We start from the raw sequence: 17,466 nt of genomic DNA, 5'->3' as shown, positions 1-17,466 counted from the left end.
GACCGTCGCCGCCTGCCTCCTCGTCGTTCTAGTGCTGCTGTGCAAGTTTAAATTGCGGCTGCGCAAGTTTGCCGTGGTGCCACCCAACGAGGCAGGCAGTTTGCGCGAGTTTGTGCGCGGGTGTGGTGCTGCGGGTGGCGGAAGAGGAGGGGGTGCGACGCTGTAGGTGGCGGAACGGTGGAGGGGGGGTCTTGGGGTTGGTTGGGTCGTGGGATGGTGGGGAGGGGGGACTGCAGTGGTGGGGGTGGGAAGGGGGATTGTGTGGTGGGGTGGGAAGGGGTGGGGGTGGGTTGGGGTGTGGGTGGAGGGGTGATGTGCAGTGGGGTAAGGGGTGGGGGTGATGGGCAGGGGTAAGGGGTGGGGGTGATGTGGCAGTGGGTGTAAGGGGTGGGGTGATGTGGTAGTGGGGGTGATGTGGCAGTGGGTTAGTTAAAGTGTATTAGATTAGGGTTAGGATTAGGGTTTAATTTAAGTTAGTTTATTAGGATTAGAGGGGATTAGGGGTTAATGACTAACGGAAGTCTAACACCGTTAGTCAAAAGGGTAAGTTGATGTATTTATCGAAATGTGAGAGGTATATGATGAATTTGGAAAGTCGAAAGGGTATACGGTGCAAAAAAAAATTTGTCAGGGGTATATGGTGAAAAAACCGTATATTTAATCAATAAAGTGGTATATTAAAACCAAAAAAAAAAAAAAGACCATTTTCCTCTCAAAAGGGAAAAAAAAATCCAAAACATCATTTTAATAATACAGCTGTAATAGAGTGATCAATATAGACCCGTCCCATGGGCTCGACCCGAAAATGGCCAAGTTTTCAGCAGAATTTTTTGGCTCATGGGCCCCGTTGGATTTTTTGGGCAAAAGACAGGCAACAAGTGAAAAATTAGGCTAATTTTACGTATGGTCCGAAAAGCCCACATGGCCCGACCCGGATTAGTGGGTTTTGGCGCAGTATTTTCCACCTGAGGCTTTAAAACGAGCCTGTTTTTTTGGCCAAAGTCTGGTCCGACCTATGATCACCTCTAACCTATAATTAGATCATATTTCCTCCGTTTCTTTTTAATCTGCACAGTTTTTTTTGTCTGTTTCATTTTAATATATACAAGTTGTTTTTTCTATTTTTGGTAACATGTCACATCTACTTTCTCCTCTTTTTCCACCCATATCATCTATTTTTGTAATATTTTAACCCACTTTTTTAGTTTCTCTTTATCACTTTTCAGTTTCTCTCTCCACCTTTTTAGTTTCTCTCTCATACTTTTGTATTTCCTTTTTGGTTGTCCCCCAAAGTGAAGTGAGTAAATGAAAATTAAATAGATGGAGTATATGTTATGAAAATAGAGATAAAAGGAGAAAAGGGAAGAGAAACTGTATATGATAAAACTATTAATTATTTTATTCTAGAGGCAAGGAAACATATATATATATATATATATATATATATATATATATATATATATAGATATGTACAAGTCAAAGGAATAATGGGCATTCATAATAAATATATTTAATACACTCCTCCTTGAATGCCCATGATCTAAAATGATGCAATGCCCGCATAATGCACATAATATGTTGCATCATTAAAAACATTGTCAGAAAAATCCAGTGGGACAAACCATGATCAAAGGAATAATGGACATTCACAATAAATACATTTATAACACTCTCCCCTGAATGTGCATGACCTAAAATGATGTAATTCCCGCGTAATGCACATAATATGTTGCATCATTAAAAACATTGTCAGAAAAATCCATTGGGACAAACCATGATCAATGAAAATATAGTATAACATATACACTCCACCTGATATTTACATTACTTGAAATCTCTGAGTTAATGTCTTCCATTATGTGATCTACTTGACGGAGTAGGATTCACACATCTCCATTCCTGTGACAATATCATCTTGAATGCCAAATGTACTATAAGAAAACCCTTTATTTAAGTTCATACAAATTATGTATGTCCATATTATATTGCGTCATTTAAAATTGTGTTAGGAAAACTCAACGGGACATGAACCTAATGGAGGAAAATAGATTGCAACAATTAATCATTGACTTTACCATCGAAATATTATGCGGACATTTATCAAGGTACATCGTATCTCTATTCATCTATTTATTTCATAGGATATAGTTATATGTCTTTTTGAGGAAGCTATAAGTGTATGGAATACGTAGTCCCTCAAATAAAATTGCACAGTAACTAGCAGCAACTTCCTATAAAATAGGACAGCTCAACAATAAGACAAGTTTTAGGAACATTGACTAGATACCGAAAAATAAATTTTGTTTTAATCTTATATATACGCGATCTAACAAAGTAACTAAGATAAGATTTCATCTTATCTATTAAAACCAATACTTAGTCAATATATACCATGTTTAAAATACTCAAAACCAAAAACCAGTTTTGCTTATTAAACATTTCATTTTTAGACTCTAGCCAAAGTACAATGTTTAAATGCTATTGTTCATTGATCCGAGGAACTCCCATGCTCCTCCACTCAAGGAACAACCCAATTATCTCATGCTACTGCTTAATGAAAAGCGTGATCTTTGACTCAACCTCATTAAATCTGGACTCCTAATTAACTTAGAATATTGATCCTAAATAACTCTAAAGAAACCATCAACGATATTTACAGCACTAAAATATATTTACTTTAAATAAAATTTCTTTTTAAGATCTTATCTTCTGGATACAATTCCAAAACTAACTAAATCAATAAGATCAAAAAATATTTGACTTCTTAATAATAGCACGAATTATTATGTCAATTGATTTAATAAGACCCAATTTTACTTGTTCGTTCTAGATGTAGTTCCTTTGACGAGGGAACAAAGACTCGATATAATTCCTTTGACAAAGGAACGAAGACTCTGTTCCACTCCTTGACTCAAGGTACAACTCTGTTCCATGATCTAATGAATGTTTCCACTATAAGTTATATATCATAAATTATGTAAGAATCCTAGTCAGCTTAACTAATTGTAAAGTTAGTTACATAATTGGTAAGTATAAATATCAGTTATTAACAAGAGATATTTGAGTTTCTTAGTTTGTAATTCTTATTTCCTGGATTCTCTCTCTTTTCTTCTTCTATTCAATGAAAGTCTTTTTTCATTCTTGAAGCTCCATTTCTTTATATGGTATCAGAGCAGCATTCTCGCGTATGAGATTGAGGTTTTTCATTGATTTTCTTGATTGATTACAGTTGTTCTTGTTCAATCGACTGTAATTATTGATTTGAAATTACTTAATTGTGATTTCTTGATCCTGAAATTGGAGATCTTAGTGAAAATTTGTTGATTAAATTCAAATTTTCTGGTGATTCTTAAGGTTGCGAATAAACGATTTTATCTTTGCGAAGATTTGAATCTTTCATTAATGGCGGAATCTGATGATGTTAGAATTCCTAATACAAATAATGAGAACACAGTTCTCAGAGGTAATCTGGATCCTCTCTTTATTGCGAGTTCGGATAATCCTATTACTTCTTTACTTTCTGTTACTTTTAGTGGAGTTAATTTTACTCGATGGAATAGGAATGTTAGGAGAACTCTTATAGCTCAGAACAAAGAAGGTTTTATCACTGGATTGTTGCCTATGCCTGTGATTACACACAAAGATTATTCTAGATGGACTAGAGTTGATTATATGGTGATGAGTTGGATTCTTAATTCAATAAATCCAACTATAGCTGATCTTGATTTTGCTTATGTTTCAACCTCTGTTGATCTATGGAGAGAGTTAGGTTAAAGGTTTGGTCAATCTAATGGACCACTCATTTGTCAGTTGAGGAAGGAAATTATTAGATTAAGGCAAGAAAACATGACGATTGTTGCTTATTATGGCAAAATCAAGAAATTATGGGATGAACTTCAAGCTTTGAGATCATTTCCTGTAGGTAGTTGTGACGCATTGAATCAATGGAATTGTCAGTTTCTAAAGAAATTGACAGATCTTGAAGTTAAGGATAAGTTGATGCAATTCTTGTTAGGTTTGAATAGTGTCTTTGACAACACTATTACTAACATTCTGTCAATGGAGCCTTTGCCTACTATAAATATAGCATTTTCAACTGCTCAACAAATTGAGAAGCAAAAGGAAGTTTCTGGAGTCATGGATGTTGCTGAAAGCAGTGCAATGACTGCTCAAAGATTTCCTCCAAGAGGATTTAATGGTGGTACACAGAAGTTTCAAGGAAAACGTGATTGGAAAAAGGAGAAGCAAGACAAGAAGTGTGATCACTGTAAAAACAAAGGTCATACAATAGACCAATGTTTTAAGTTGATAGGGTATCTAGAGTGGTGTAATGCTATTAAAATTGTTAAATGGACTAGTAATAGTCATGGTTATGCTATGGAAATAACTATAGTGGCAAGAAATTTGTTGCTAATGTGAACATATCCACATAGACAAATCAAGGTGGTTGGCTTGAATCACCACTTGATTTTGATCACAACATGGCTGCTGGTAATTCTGAAAGTCATGAAGGTCAGATTGATCAAGATATGCTGAGCTCTATATGTCAAGAAGTCATGCGTGTCATGAAAGGAAAACAACCTACTTCTAGCAATAATTCATTTGCTAGCTTTGCAGGTAACATAACTACACCATCTCATTCTGCACTAACACATGATTTTGCTTGTGTTTGGATAGTTGATTCTAGTGCATGTGATTATGTGGTGTTTAATGAAAAAATTTTGTTCAATAAAAGAATATTAGAGAAGGAAATTAGAGTCGCATTACCTGATGGTACTTTCAGATGTGTGCAATTGGTTGGTAGTGTTAAATTGGGTGAAAATGTGGTTATTCATGATGTGTTGCTAGTGAATGGTTTTAGACACAACTTGTTGTCTGTTGGTAGATTGGTAGAAAAGGCTGGTATCTTGGTTCAGTTCACCAAGAATATAATTCATGCTATTTTCAAGACCCAAATAGTCTTCAGGTGCTTGGAAGTGGTAAGAAGCAAGGTGGTTTATATTAGTACTTCAGTCATGGTAATTCTGCATCTACTGTCTCTAGTAAAGGTACTAGTGTGATTTCAGCTTGTCATTCATTTGATGTTAGTTCCAATAAGTTGCCAAATAAAACTGTTGTTGGTTGTCACAATAAAGGTGTTGGTGTAAATAAGTTGGAATTATGGCACAACAGATTATGACATGTTTCTTTGTCCAAAATGAAGTATATTCCTGAGTGTAATTGTCATAATGTGACTGAATACAATTGTATTGTTTGTCTTCATTCCAAGCATCACAAATTACCATTTCCAATCAGTAGCCGTAGAGCACTTAATTGCTTTGATTTGATACACATTGATTTGTGGGAGCCTTATAGAGTTAAAGCTTTGAATGGTGCAAGTTATTTTTTAACTGTGTTAGATGATCACAGTAGAGTTACTTGGACTTATTTGCTGCATAATAAGTTACAAGTTGCTAAGACAATTGTTGGGTTCTTGCAAATGGTTGAAACACAGTTTAACAAATGTGTTAAAATAATGGTGAGATCAAACAATGGAACTGAAATTGTGAAAGAAGAATGCATAAACATGTTTCTTGCCAAAGGTATTCTGATGCAGAAAAGTGCTCTTTATGTTCCTCAACAAAATGGTCGTGCTGAGAGAAAACATAGACACTTATTTGAAGTGTCTAGAGCTCTGAGATTTCAAGCCAACTTACCCAAGAAATTTTGGGGTGAATGTATTTTGACAACAACATATCTCATCAATAAACTGCCTATTAAGGCCTTATCTTGGAAAAACACCTTATGAACTCATGTTTGAAACACCTCCTAACTATGATGGGTTAAGAAGTTTTGGTTGCATGTGCTTTGCATACAACATGGTTGTTAAAAGAGACAAGTTTGATTCCAAAGCTCGAAAATGTATCTTTATAGGCTATCCTTATGGACAGAAGGCCTATAAGCTATATGATCTTGAGACACACTCTACTTTAGTATCTAGAGATGTGATTTTCTTTGAACAATCTTTCCCATATCATAATGAACAATCTATCCAACAGATTTATAATCCTGATTTTGTATCATTTGGACATGATGATGTGTCTCCTTCAGTCTCTTTTCCAGAAAACAATAATTTACCCTCCACTGCTTCCTCCCAACTTTCACCTCATACTACTATGATTCATACTGTTTCTTCTAATTCTACTCATGATTCTTCCTCATCTCCTTCTCATAATTCATCTATCTTAAACTCTTCTTCTAATCCTTGTGCTGAACATAACTCTCTTTTTCCTTCTATTACTCTTCCACCTATTAGACACAGTCCTAGAAAGATCATTCCTTCTACAAAATTATTTGACTTTGTGAACACTTATGTGCATCATACAACCATTATTCAATCAATATCTAACTCTGAGTCACAATCATTTGCTGTCAATTCATGTCAAGTTGCTGAACCTAAGTACTATCATCAAGTTAAGAAAGATCCAAATTGGATTGAAGCCATGAGTAAAGAGCTTCAAGCTCTTACACAGAATGAAACATGGGAATTAACCATGTTACCTGAAGGAAAGAAAGCCATAGGATCTAAGTGGGTCTATAAAACCAAACTTAATCCTGATGGCGCAGTTGAGAGATTTAAAGCTAGGTTGGTAGTCATAGGTTATCAACAAGTTGAAGGGCAGGACTTTACTCAGAATTTTTCTCTTGTTGCCATGCTGGCCACAATGAGAGTTGTGATTGCCCTAGCTACTATACATCAATGGCATATGTGTCAACTTGATGTAAATAATGCTTTCTTGCACGGATTTATTGATGAAGAAGTATATATGTTACCACCTGCTGGATACTCTAAAGCTCAACATGGAGAAGTCTGCAAACTCAAGAAGTCTTTATATAGCTTAAGACAGGCTTCAAGGTAGTGGAATAAAGAGTTGACAAAATTCTTGTTGTCTCTTGGGTTTCAGCAATCTACACAAGATTACTCTTTGTTTACTAGAACACAAGATGGGGATTTCTTGGTGATTTTAGTATATGTGGATGATATGTTGGTGACAGGCACTTCTATGTCCCAGATTCAGGTTGTTAAAAAGGCTCTTGATTTAGCTTTCACCATCAAAGAATTAGATGAGCTAAATTATTTCCTTGGCATTGAGATCAAAAGATCTGCAACTGGTAAATTTCTGTCTCAGAAGAAATATATTAAAGACATCCTTACAAACACTGGTATGGAAGATTGTCCTTCTGTTAATGCTCCTCTTTCATCAAGGTTGAAGTTATCTACTAAATCAGGAGATCTTCTAGCCGAGCCTGGTGTTTACAGAAGATTAGTTGGCAGGCCTGATTTATCCTATGCAGTGCTACACTTGAGTCAGTTCATGCATAGTCCACATGCTCCTCACTTAAGAGCTGCTCTTCATGTTATCAAGTATCTCAAAGGCACCTTGGATTTTGGTTTGTATTATCATACTCAATCTGATCTTATTATTCATGCTTATAGTGATGCTGACTGGAGTGGTTGTTAGTTCAGCTCTAGATCACTTAGTGCATATGCAGTATTCATGTAATACTTCGTATGTTTGGTGAGTTATGTTTATACTTTTAGAAATTTTATGGTTATCAAAAATACTTGTAATTTACTAAAAAGGTTTGTTATTTACTAAAGACGCTTTTATAAAAAATTTTGAGTATTTAAAATAAATTTTAGCCCAAATAGATGTTGGGCCTAAGTTTACTAGTTTTAAAACTCAAGTACTTTGGTAGCAAAATTTAAAAATATTTTAAAGAAATCTAAAAAGGTTTAGAAAACAAAAGAAGAAAAAAAAAAGGAAAAAGATTTTTTTAATAGAATAAAAAAAAAAAAAAAAGGAAAAAAAAATCCGGCAGCGGCAAAACTCACGCCAGTGAGTTACAATGGTTATCAAACTTTTGTAACTTTTTCTTTTTAACTTATCTTTTAGTTATGTTACCTTATATAAATATGTATTATCGGATAATTTATATCTTTTCTCATTCTTAATTGGATAATCGTAAATATTAGTTATATCTTAGCTAGATTAGTTTATCCTTTTCCCTAAATTTATCTTTTAATGTCCTGGTCCTATTCATATTCTACTTATCCAACTAGTATAAATAGGGGTCTCCACCCATCATATTTTTCTCACCAAAATTGAGAAATAAATCTCTTTTCTCAAGTTTAAATTATCTCTCCTTCTTAACCTACCTTTTCTCTTCCTCCCTAGTAATTATTAATTTTCAAGGTGCGTGTATTTGTAGATCTTTAATAATTGTTTTGCAAGTGTAGTATCATGTTTTTAGGAAAATATTTTGGATTGAAATACATGTTTTTATGAGTTTTATTATGAACTGCATCTGTTTATATGAACATGTTTGAATGTTTACAAATTTTATTTATGAACTTTGAATTATGTCTTTCTTTTAATATATTTATAAAGTTTGATCTTTGAATTTATATTCAAATATTTTATAAGGAGTTTCATCTTTTGATTCATGTTTTAATATTTTAAAATGAATGTTTTTGAACTATATATTATTATTTTTCAAAGGTCAACCCTTGAGCAAGTTATTTTATTTATACCTTTATATGGCTAAGTTTTAAGAATTATTATGTTTTAAAAAGGAGGATTGTTTCAGAAGGATTTTATTAGTTATATAATCTTTCATGATCGCAATTATAAAGAGGCAACGGCTTGCTATTTATTAGTAAGAACGGTAGCCATTATATTATTTACCCTTGTACTTTTTGTATAAGTCATGTGGACAAGGTAGTAACCCCTCGTAATACACTCATTAAGGAATACTAAACTTGGGGGGTGTGCACACTTTAGGCAAGGAAAATGAGTTTTTATTAAAGTTATGTACTTTATATTATACACGTGTTACAAGTATCCAAGGAAGGTTTATAAAAATATTTTGAATGTTTCATAAGGTATTTAAATTTTTGCATATACATGTACTCATTATTTTTACTAACACGCATTTTATTTGTTTTGTTTTATGGCTTTGTCCCTGTGATGACCCTGTTTTGGCGAGCAGAATTTACAGGTTGATATGATGCATACTTTAGATGGGAAAGCTGGTGAGGAATCATAATTAGTCAAGGAGTTGTTATTTTATTTTCTTTATTTTCATTGTTATATAATTGTACAATAAAATTTATATTAATAAAGAGAAGTTATTTAAGTTATTTCCGCTGCATTAGTTTAAAGTTCAGTTAGTAGTTAGTAGTTAAAGCCTTTAACGTTATCACGTGGCGGTAATACTCTCAAGTTTCTCAAGGAATTTTATATTAAAATAAGTTTTCCAAAAAGAGAGAAAATTGCAGATGTCGTTACAAAGGCTCTTCCTTCCCCACAACATTTCTCTATTTGTTCCAAGCTTGGTCTTGTTTCCCAAGTCCAGCTTGAAGGGGGAATATAAGTTATATATCATAAATTATGTAAGAATCATAGTCAACTTAACTAATTGCAAAGTTAGTTACAGCATTGGTAAGTGTTTCGGGTAAAAACTTGTATTATGCGGGATGGATCGAGATTAGGGTTAATGAGGGCCGGATGCTTGAAGATTGCTGGGAGACCTGCACATGATGAGAGTTAGACTACCCCAGGGGTGGATCCGGGATCGCCCCTCCGACGATCAAGTTAGTTGATGTGTATTAATTGGGATTTGTGAAGTAGTTTGTCTAGAAGTTATTACCTCAATAAATGGGGATTTGCTCCATATTTATAGGTGTTGAAATGTGTGAAGAATGTCCCTGCCATGCTGACACAGGATTTAAGATAGGTGGGTCCCACTGGAGGACTGCCACGCTGGCAGGGAGCTTTGGAGCATGTAGTGGCCCACTGAGGATTATTGGGCCCAAACATTAGCCCCACGCGGAACATGTGCGTGGGGCCATTGCTGATGCCACGTGTTTTGCAGAAATTACCAGAATACCCTCCGTGGTTAGGTCCTCTGTCTATCTCGAGGGAATGGAAAAACCTTCCTCGAGGTTACCCAGGGGCCAATGAGCCCCAGGTAACTCGAGGGAGTGAGGAGACTTCGCTCGAGGTTACCCAGGGGCCAATGAGCCCCAGATAACTCGAGGGAGTGAAGAGACCTCGCTCGAGGTTACCCAGGGGCCAATGAGCCCCAAGTAACTCGAGGGAGTGAGGAGACTTCGCTCGAGGTTACCCAGGGGACAATGAGCCCCAGGTAGGAGTGAAACGACCTCGCTCGAGGTTGCCCAGGGGCCAATGAGCCCCAAGTAACTCGAGGAAGTGAAGGGGCCTCGCTCGAGGTTGCCTAGGATCCAATGAGCCCCAGGTAACTCGAGGAAGTGAAGGGGCCTCGCTCGAGGTTGCCTAGGAGCCAATGAGCCCTAGACGACTCAAGGGGTATGACACCGTAGCTCTTGACGGGGTGTCGATCTCGGCGTCGGCGATGGCCGAGATATCCTCCACTCGATATGGGTGGAGTGGCTAATTGTAGGTCTTGGGCCTCCGTCTAAGCGTGAATCGCCCGGGGAGTTAGGGCTCCGGCAAGGAGAGGTTGTCAGGGTGGAGCAGATGTACTCCAACGCTGGATTCAGCTGGACTTCAGTCAAGCCCTAGGGGAGCTACTGGAGACTGGTCCAGGAAGCTGGTGCCATTGGGCCTTTTAAGAAGCCCAATTCTTGGTACTTTGAGGGGTTTCCGAGCCCATCGAGATATTAACCGTCCTTTTCAAGCAATCTATATAAACAAAGGCAATTACATTATTTTGTCTCATTACATGCTCTGATACTCTTGAGACTTCACCTTCTTCTTTGTACGATCTCGAGAGCCCTGAAGATTGGTTGCTTTACTTCGAATCGGGGACGGATCTCGAGAGCACTTCTTTGATTAAGGTACGATCTTTTTCTTTTTGCTTCTTTGTTTAACTTTCAAATGGACCATTCTGGATGGAGTCCCCTATTGAAGGATACTGAGGGCACCTCATTGAGCTCGGGGACCCCACCTCCCTTGTTGGAACCCTTGTTCGATAGGATTTTGATAGAAGGGGTTCCCGTGGTGTTCACGGCCTTCGAGTGTCCGGATCCCACTCAGGTCTTCGACGCTCTACCGTACTCGAGTGACGGTGCGTCCATAGTTTTCGATGGGGAGGAGGAGTTAAATAACCCCCCCTACTCTGTTACCATTGCTCGACCTCGGGCCGTTAGGAGTTACTTAGATGATCTTCTCGATAGCCAGGTCGTTCGAGTGATGGAGGGAAGCAGTGAGGGCAACTCTCTTACCGCGTGTACGAGCGGCAGAGATGAGGAGGCGGTGGATAGCCCATTTCCATCTTCGAGGGTCGTTTATGGACTTCGTAACAGGGAATCTTCGGTTTATCGAGAGCTCTTCTGTATCAAACACCCATATGCCCTTTACACATCAGAACCCACAGAGACGGTCTGTACTCCCCCGAGAGGTTGTATTGCGCTGTATAAGGCGCATCTCAAGCTAGGGCTGAGGTTTCCGTTGGACCCTTTTATAGTCGAGGTGCTCTCCTCCTATGGTCTGGCCTTATGCCAACTTATGCCTAATAGCGTGGGCTCGATGGTAGGCTTCTTGTCCGTTTGTAAGATGATGGGCGTCAAGCCCTCTTTAGTCCTTTGGAGGAATATGGTGAAGCTCGTCATCATGTCCGCCACCTCGAACGGAGACCTTTGATCACTGCGGAGGACCTTCGAGCGGCCAAACGTCGCAAGCTGGCAAAGGCCGGCTCCAGCTCGTCCTCAGCCTCGAGGGCGGTCACGGAGGCTTCATTGGTGAAACTCAAGGCTGATCCCTCCATCGAGGAGAGGAAGCAACCTCCTACACTCTTGGCTCCGAAGCCTGAGCCAAAGGACGTTAAGGCCGATGTCTTGACGTCGGTTAAAGTTGAGGACCCCCCCTGCTGCTGCTACCTCGAGCGCTGCCGCAACTACCTCGAGCGCTGCCGCAGCTACGACGGCCTCGAAGAAGAAAACTTGGCCTGAGGAGACTACCAGGCTACCCTTTTCGGCTCTCTCGAGGGCTGAAATGACTGCGAGGTTTGGTAGGGCCTCGGAGCATCTCATGACGGAGATGGATGGGAGGGCGTGTCTAACGCCCGACGGGCAGGAGGTCGAGGCCATTAAGGCGACCATGATCGAGGTATGGTTATCTTGCTTTCTGTTACTTCGAATGTTTTTTCAGTTTTTAAAGCTTCCTAACACTTCTTTCTTACATCAGCTGTCGATCAGGGTGTTGGCCCTGGATCGAAGGTCTCAGCCTGGGATAGTCGCTGGGGCTGTCTCTGGGGGAGATGTCTTGGGATGAGAGGAACACTCTCGTCAATCGATTGCGTCTAGCCGAGATGCGACTCTCGGAGACCCAAGAGGCCATGGCCAAGTCCCTCAAGGCTTTCGAGGAGAAGAAGGGGGAGCTCGAGCAGGCTGTCGAGGTTGCCATTTCGCAGAGGGAGTCTGCCAGCAAAAGGCATAGGGATGCTGCCAAGGACTGCAAGAAGGCTGATCATCGAGCCGAGATGGCTCGAAAGAATGCTGAGGAAGCTATTACCAAGGCCCGGGAGTGCCGGGAGTGCCGGGAGGCCATAGTCAAGGATTGGAAGGACTCAAATGAGGGGAGGACCTTCCTTTGGATGTCTCTCTGCAGGCCTCTGAGATAGGGCAGGCCGAGGCCCTCCGCAAGTTCCGTTTGGTCCTCGACAGGATTGCCCCCGGCCTATCCTGGGTCGATGTCGAGGAAGGTGTCGAGGCACTTTCCCAGGAGGAGGGAGCTGCTGAGGCTGCCCAGGCTGGGGACCAAGTTCCTCCCCCTGCCAATCTCGAGGGATGTACATCGGCTCTTCTCCTCTTCTTCACGCCCCTCCTTTTTCTCTTCCTTCTCCACAGGCTCTTCTTTTCTTATGTCTCCTACTAGGGTTAAGGATGGACCCTTAAGCTTTCTTGTTTGATCTAAGTTTTTTCTTGAATTTGTATTGTAGCAACTTCGATAGTTTGTACTATGATTAATTGAATAAAACTCGATTATTTGTTGTCTATCAGTTTGTTCCTTCGAGCTTATATGCTTTTATATTTTGAACCGGAATGTATGCTGGACGAGGAATCTCGAGGCCTTAATGTATGCTGGCCGAGGAATCTCGAGGCCATTTCACTTTATATTTGTTGTATGTTCGCCAACTGAGCTCGAAGCTCTTTATATAACAAGCAATTTACAAAGGCAACCATTGTTATAAATAATATCCAAAAGACAAAGGCAAGTGACTCTTGCGATGTTACAGAAATCGACATGCTTTAAGGTCTCTCCAGTGCCTTACAAAATATTTACAAAAGAAGTGCTTATGTGGTATGTCCCCAAGCTCGAGGGACAAACCTTTAGACATAGAACTTTCGGATGTTATCCGCGTTCCAAGGTCGAGGAAGGGGACGCCCCTCTTGGTCTTCTAGGTGGTAAGTACCTGGGCGGACTATCGAGGTAACGCGATATAGCCCTTCCCAGTTGGGCTGCAGCTTACCCAAGTTAGGTTGTCGCCTTGTGGCCTCAAACTTTTGCAGTACCCAGTCATCGACCTGGAAGGGTCGATGCTTGACCTGGGGATTGAACAACCGAGTAAGTTTGAGTTTATAAGAAATAGCTTTGAGGAGGGTCGTGCCTCGAGTCTCGGGGAGGAGATCTAGGTTAACCTTCTTTTCCTTGTTGTTGATGGCGCGATCGTAGAATGTGATATGGGGTGACGACATGCCCAACTCAACGGGTAGGACAGCTTCACTCCCATATAACAAGTTAAATGGTGAGTGGCCCGTTGCTTCTCGAACGGTTGTCCTGGTTCACCAGAGAATTCCGGGTAGATCGTCGATCCACGAGCCTTTCGCTCCCTCAAGCATTGTTTTTAACCCCTTCAGGACCACCTTGTTGGCCGCTTCTACTTGCCCGTTAGTCTGATGTCGACTAACGGCGGAAAACCTGGTTTCAATTCCAAACTTCGAGCAATAGTCGCGAGTAGGGCCATTATTGAAGTGTCGACCATTGTCTGATATAAGAACTCGAGGGACCCCAAATCGGGTGATGAAGTGTTACTAGATGAATTGTTGACCTTGCTTGTCAGTGATCGAGGCCAGAGGTGCTGCCTCAACCCATTTTGTGAAATAATCGACCGCTACAAGCAAAAACCTCCGCTGTCCTGACGCTAGAGGGAAGGGTCCAAGGAGGTCCATGCACCACATGTCGAATGGCAAGGGGGCATGGATAGTAGTTAATGTACTTGTAGCTTAGTGAGGAAGGTTAGCATGCATCTGACATTCTTTGCACTATTGAACCATTGCTGAAGCATCCTCCCTCATGGTGGACCAGTAGTACCCTGCAATGGTTCGCGCCCCTTGGTGGCTTCTGCAGGCCCCCCGATGCGTCTCTCGAAGGACGTAGTCCCCCTCTTGGGGGGTGAGGCAGCGGAGGCGAGGATGAGCGAATGATTTCTTGTATAACTTCCCTTCGTGATAAGCGAACCAACGAGACCGCTTCCGGACTCTCTCTGCCTCAAGTTCGTCTTCGGGGAGGATACCATCTCGAATGAATGTTATGATTTTGTCCATCCAAGTCGGACTCCTGTCAAGAGTGGTTAGCCCCCTGTTAATGCTGGGTGCCTTCAAAACTTCCCACATGATGGGTCGTGGCGAGAGATCCTCCGCTGAGCTTGCTAAACTCGACAAGGCGTCTGCTTGTTGATTCTCCGATCGAGGGATGTGAGTTATGGTGAAAAGTGATAGGTCAGATATTTCTTCTTTTACTTTCCTCAGATACATCTTCATGCTATCTTCTTTTTCCTCGAACTCCCCCGTCACCTATCCAACGATGAGTTGGGAGTCAGAGTGAGCCTTGAGTTTCCGAGCGCCGGTCGTTTTGCGGAGCTGGATACCAAGGAGCAGTGCTTCATCCTCGGCCTCGTTATTCGAGGCGTCAAAGTCGAACTTAATTGCGCACTCATTTTTGTTGGTCTGCGAGTCGAGGATCAGGAGCCCAGCGTCGTATCCTGCTTTGGATGACGACCCATCGACGAACAGGTTCCATGATCCTTCTTCGGTAGGCTCGGGCCGGGAGGTGCACTTTGCTATGAAGTCGGCTAGAGCTTGCACTTTTATAGAACATCAGGGCTCGAACTCTATACCGAAGTATGATATTTGATTGGCCCAGTCAGTCACCCTGCTCGACTGATTCCTCCCTTCGATCACCTTCCGTATTAGCTGACTTGTGAGAACTTTGATAGGGTGAGCCTGAAAATAAGGCTTGAGCTTCCAAGTTGCGAGAACCAAGGCAAAAATCATTTTCTCGATCGGAGGATACTTGGACTCTGCGCCTCGGAAGGCGTGACTTATGAAGTATAGCGGGTAATGGTTCTTCACTCGCTCGGCCACGAGGACCGCGCTAAGGGCGTGCTCGGACACAGCCAGGTAGTCGAAGACCGTCTCTCCTGGCAAAGGAGAGACTAACTTTGGGAGACTTGCTAGATGGGTCTTGAGCTGTTGGAATGCTTCTTCTCCTGACGTATCCCATTCGAACGTCAACTGTTTTAGAGCTCGAAAGAAATGGAGACTCTTGTCGGCAAATCAAGAGAGGAAATGCCCAAAGGCCGCCATGCAGCCGGGTAGGCACTGGACTTCTTTAACAGTTCGAGGACTTTTCATCTCGATAATGGCCTGAATTTTGTTGGGGTTAGCTTCGATCCCCCTTTTCTCGACAAGAAAAACGAGGCACTTTCCTCCCTTTACACCGAATACGCACTTCTTCGGATCCAGCTTCATGTTGTAGGTGCGAAGAGTGGAAAGCGTTTCCCTGAGATCGGAGAAGTGGTCTCCCTCCTTCTTGCTCTCTTGACGATCATGTGGTCAACATAGACCTCGACTTTTCGTCCGATCTGTTTCTCGAACATTTTGTTCACGAACTGCTGGTAGGTGGCCCCGGCGTTTTTAAGACCAAAAGGCATCACTTTATAGCAATAAACCCCTGAGCTTGTGGTGAAAGCGGTATGCACTTGATCCTCTGCAGCCATCGGGATTTGATATCCCGCATTCTTATCCATGAAGCTAAACAATCCATGGCCGGCTGTCGATTCTACCAGCCTATCAATCTTTGCTAGAGGGAAATCATCCTTTGGGGAAGCCTTGTTCAGGTCTGTGAAATCGACGCACATCCTCCAGGCTCCAGCTGGCTTTCGGACCAGGACCACGTTGGCTAACCACTCGTTGTATTGGCATTCTCGAATGAAACCGACGGCTAACAATTTCTATACCTCCTCGGAGGCAGCTGCACTCCTTTTGGCCCCTTGGTGCCTAAGTTTTTGTTTAATCGGCTTGTACCCTTCTCCAATATTAAGTCGATGGACCATAAGCTGGGGATCGATTCCGGGCATTTCATCGATGGTGTGGAATAAAGACGTCTTGGAATTCTTTAATGGCTTCGATGATTTGGGTCCTTATTTCTTCAGGGACCTGCTTGCCGATTAGGACCATGCAGCCCCTTTCACCATCAATGCACACCTCCTTGTCCCTGTCCGCGGGACGAGGTCCTCGTACCGCTTGGGGCTCTCAGCCATGTAGAGTCCCATCATGGAAAGGGGCTCCTCAAGCTGCGGGCACTTTCTTTTTCGCGTAGCTTCTTCATTCTTGTTTTATAAACTATTGACGTAACATTCTCGGACGGACTTTTGGTCGCCAAACGATCGAGCGACCTTCCCATCGTCCCCCTTAAACTGCAGGAGCAGTTGGTATATCAAGATGGCAGCCTTAACTTTATTGAGCGTGGGCCGCCCTATGATCATGTTGTAAGGGAGGTTGGTGTCGACCACTAGGTAGTCAACGACGACATTCCGGCCCGCTCCCTTCTCCCCCATTTGAGTGGGGAGCTTGACCGAGTCGAGGGGGTGAACAGATTGTCCACCAAATCCCACCAACGTCTGGTCGATAGGGGCGAGATCCTTCTCTTGGTACTTCAGCTTCCTCAGGCAGTCCATAGTAATGATGTCTGCAGAACTTCCGCTGTCTATCACGACTCGACCCACCCGCAGATTGGCAATTTTCATCTCGACGTCCAAAGGGTCATCATGCGGGGTTTGTTTGGGTCGATGGCTCTCCTTGGAGGTCATAGTCGGGCAGACTGCTGGAGAAGCTACGTCGTTCCCGTGTTTCAAGGCATAGAGATGCTTTTTTCGAGAACGGTTGGTTAAGCCGCCCGAGGCGAATCCTCCCGCGATGACGCTAACATATCCTGCTGTCTTGTCACTCCTTGTCTGCTTTTCTTGGCGGGGTTCGATCTTCTTCTCCTTTGGATCCTTCAGATATCAATTTAATTTTCCTTTATCAGCTAGTTTGTCTAGCGCTCTCTTTAGTTCTCGGCAGTCACGTGTAGTGTGACAACAGTTGTGATGGAACTTGCACCTGAGCCTTTTATCCCGTTTGATGACGGATGTCCGGATAGGATTTGGCTTCGGCAA

This window comes from Beta vulgaris, chromosome 4 (assembly GCF_026745355.1).
Source record: "Beta vulgaris subsp. vulgaris cultivar EL10 chromosome 4, EL10.2, whole genome shotgun sequence".
NCBI lineage: Eukaryota > Viridiplantae > Streptophyta > Magnoliopsida > Caryophyllales > Amaranthaceae > Beta > Beta vulgaris.
Note: the sequence above shows the minus strand (reverse complement) of the source record.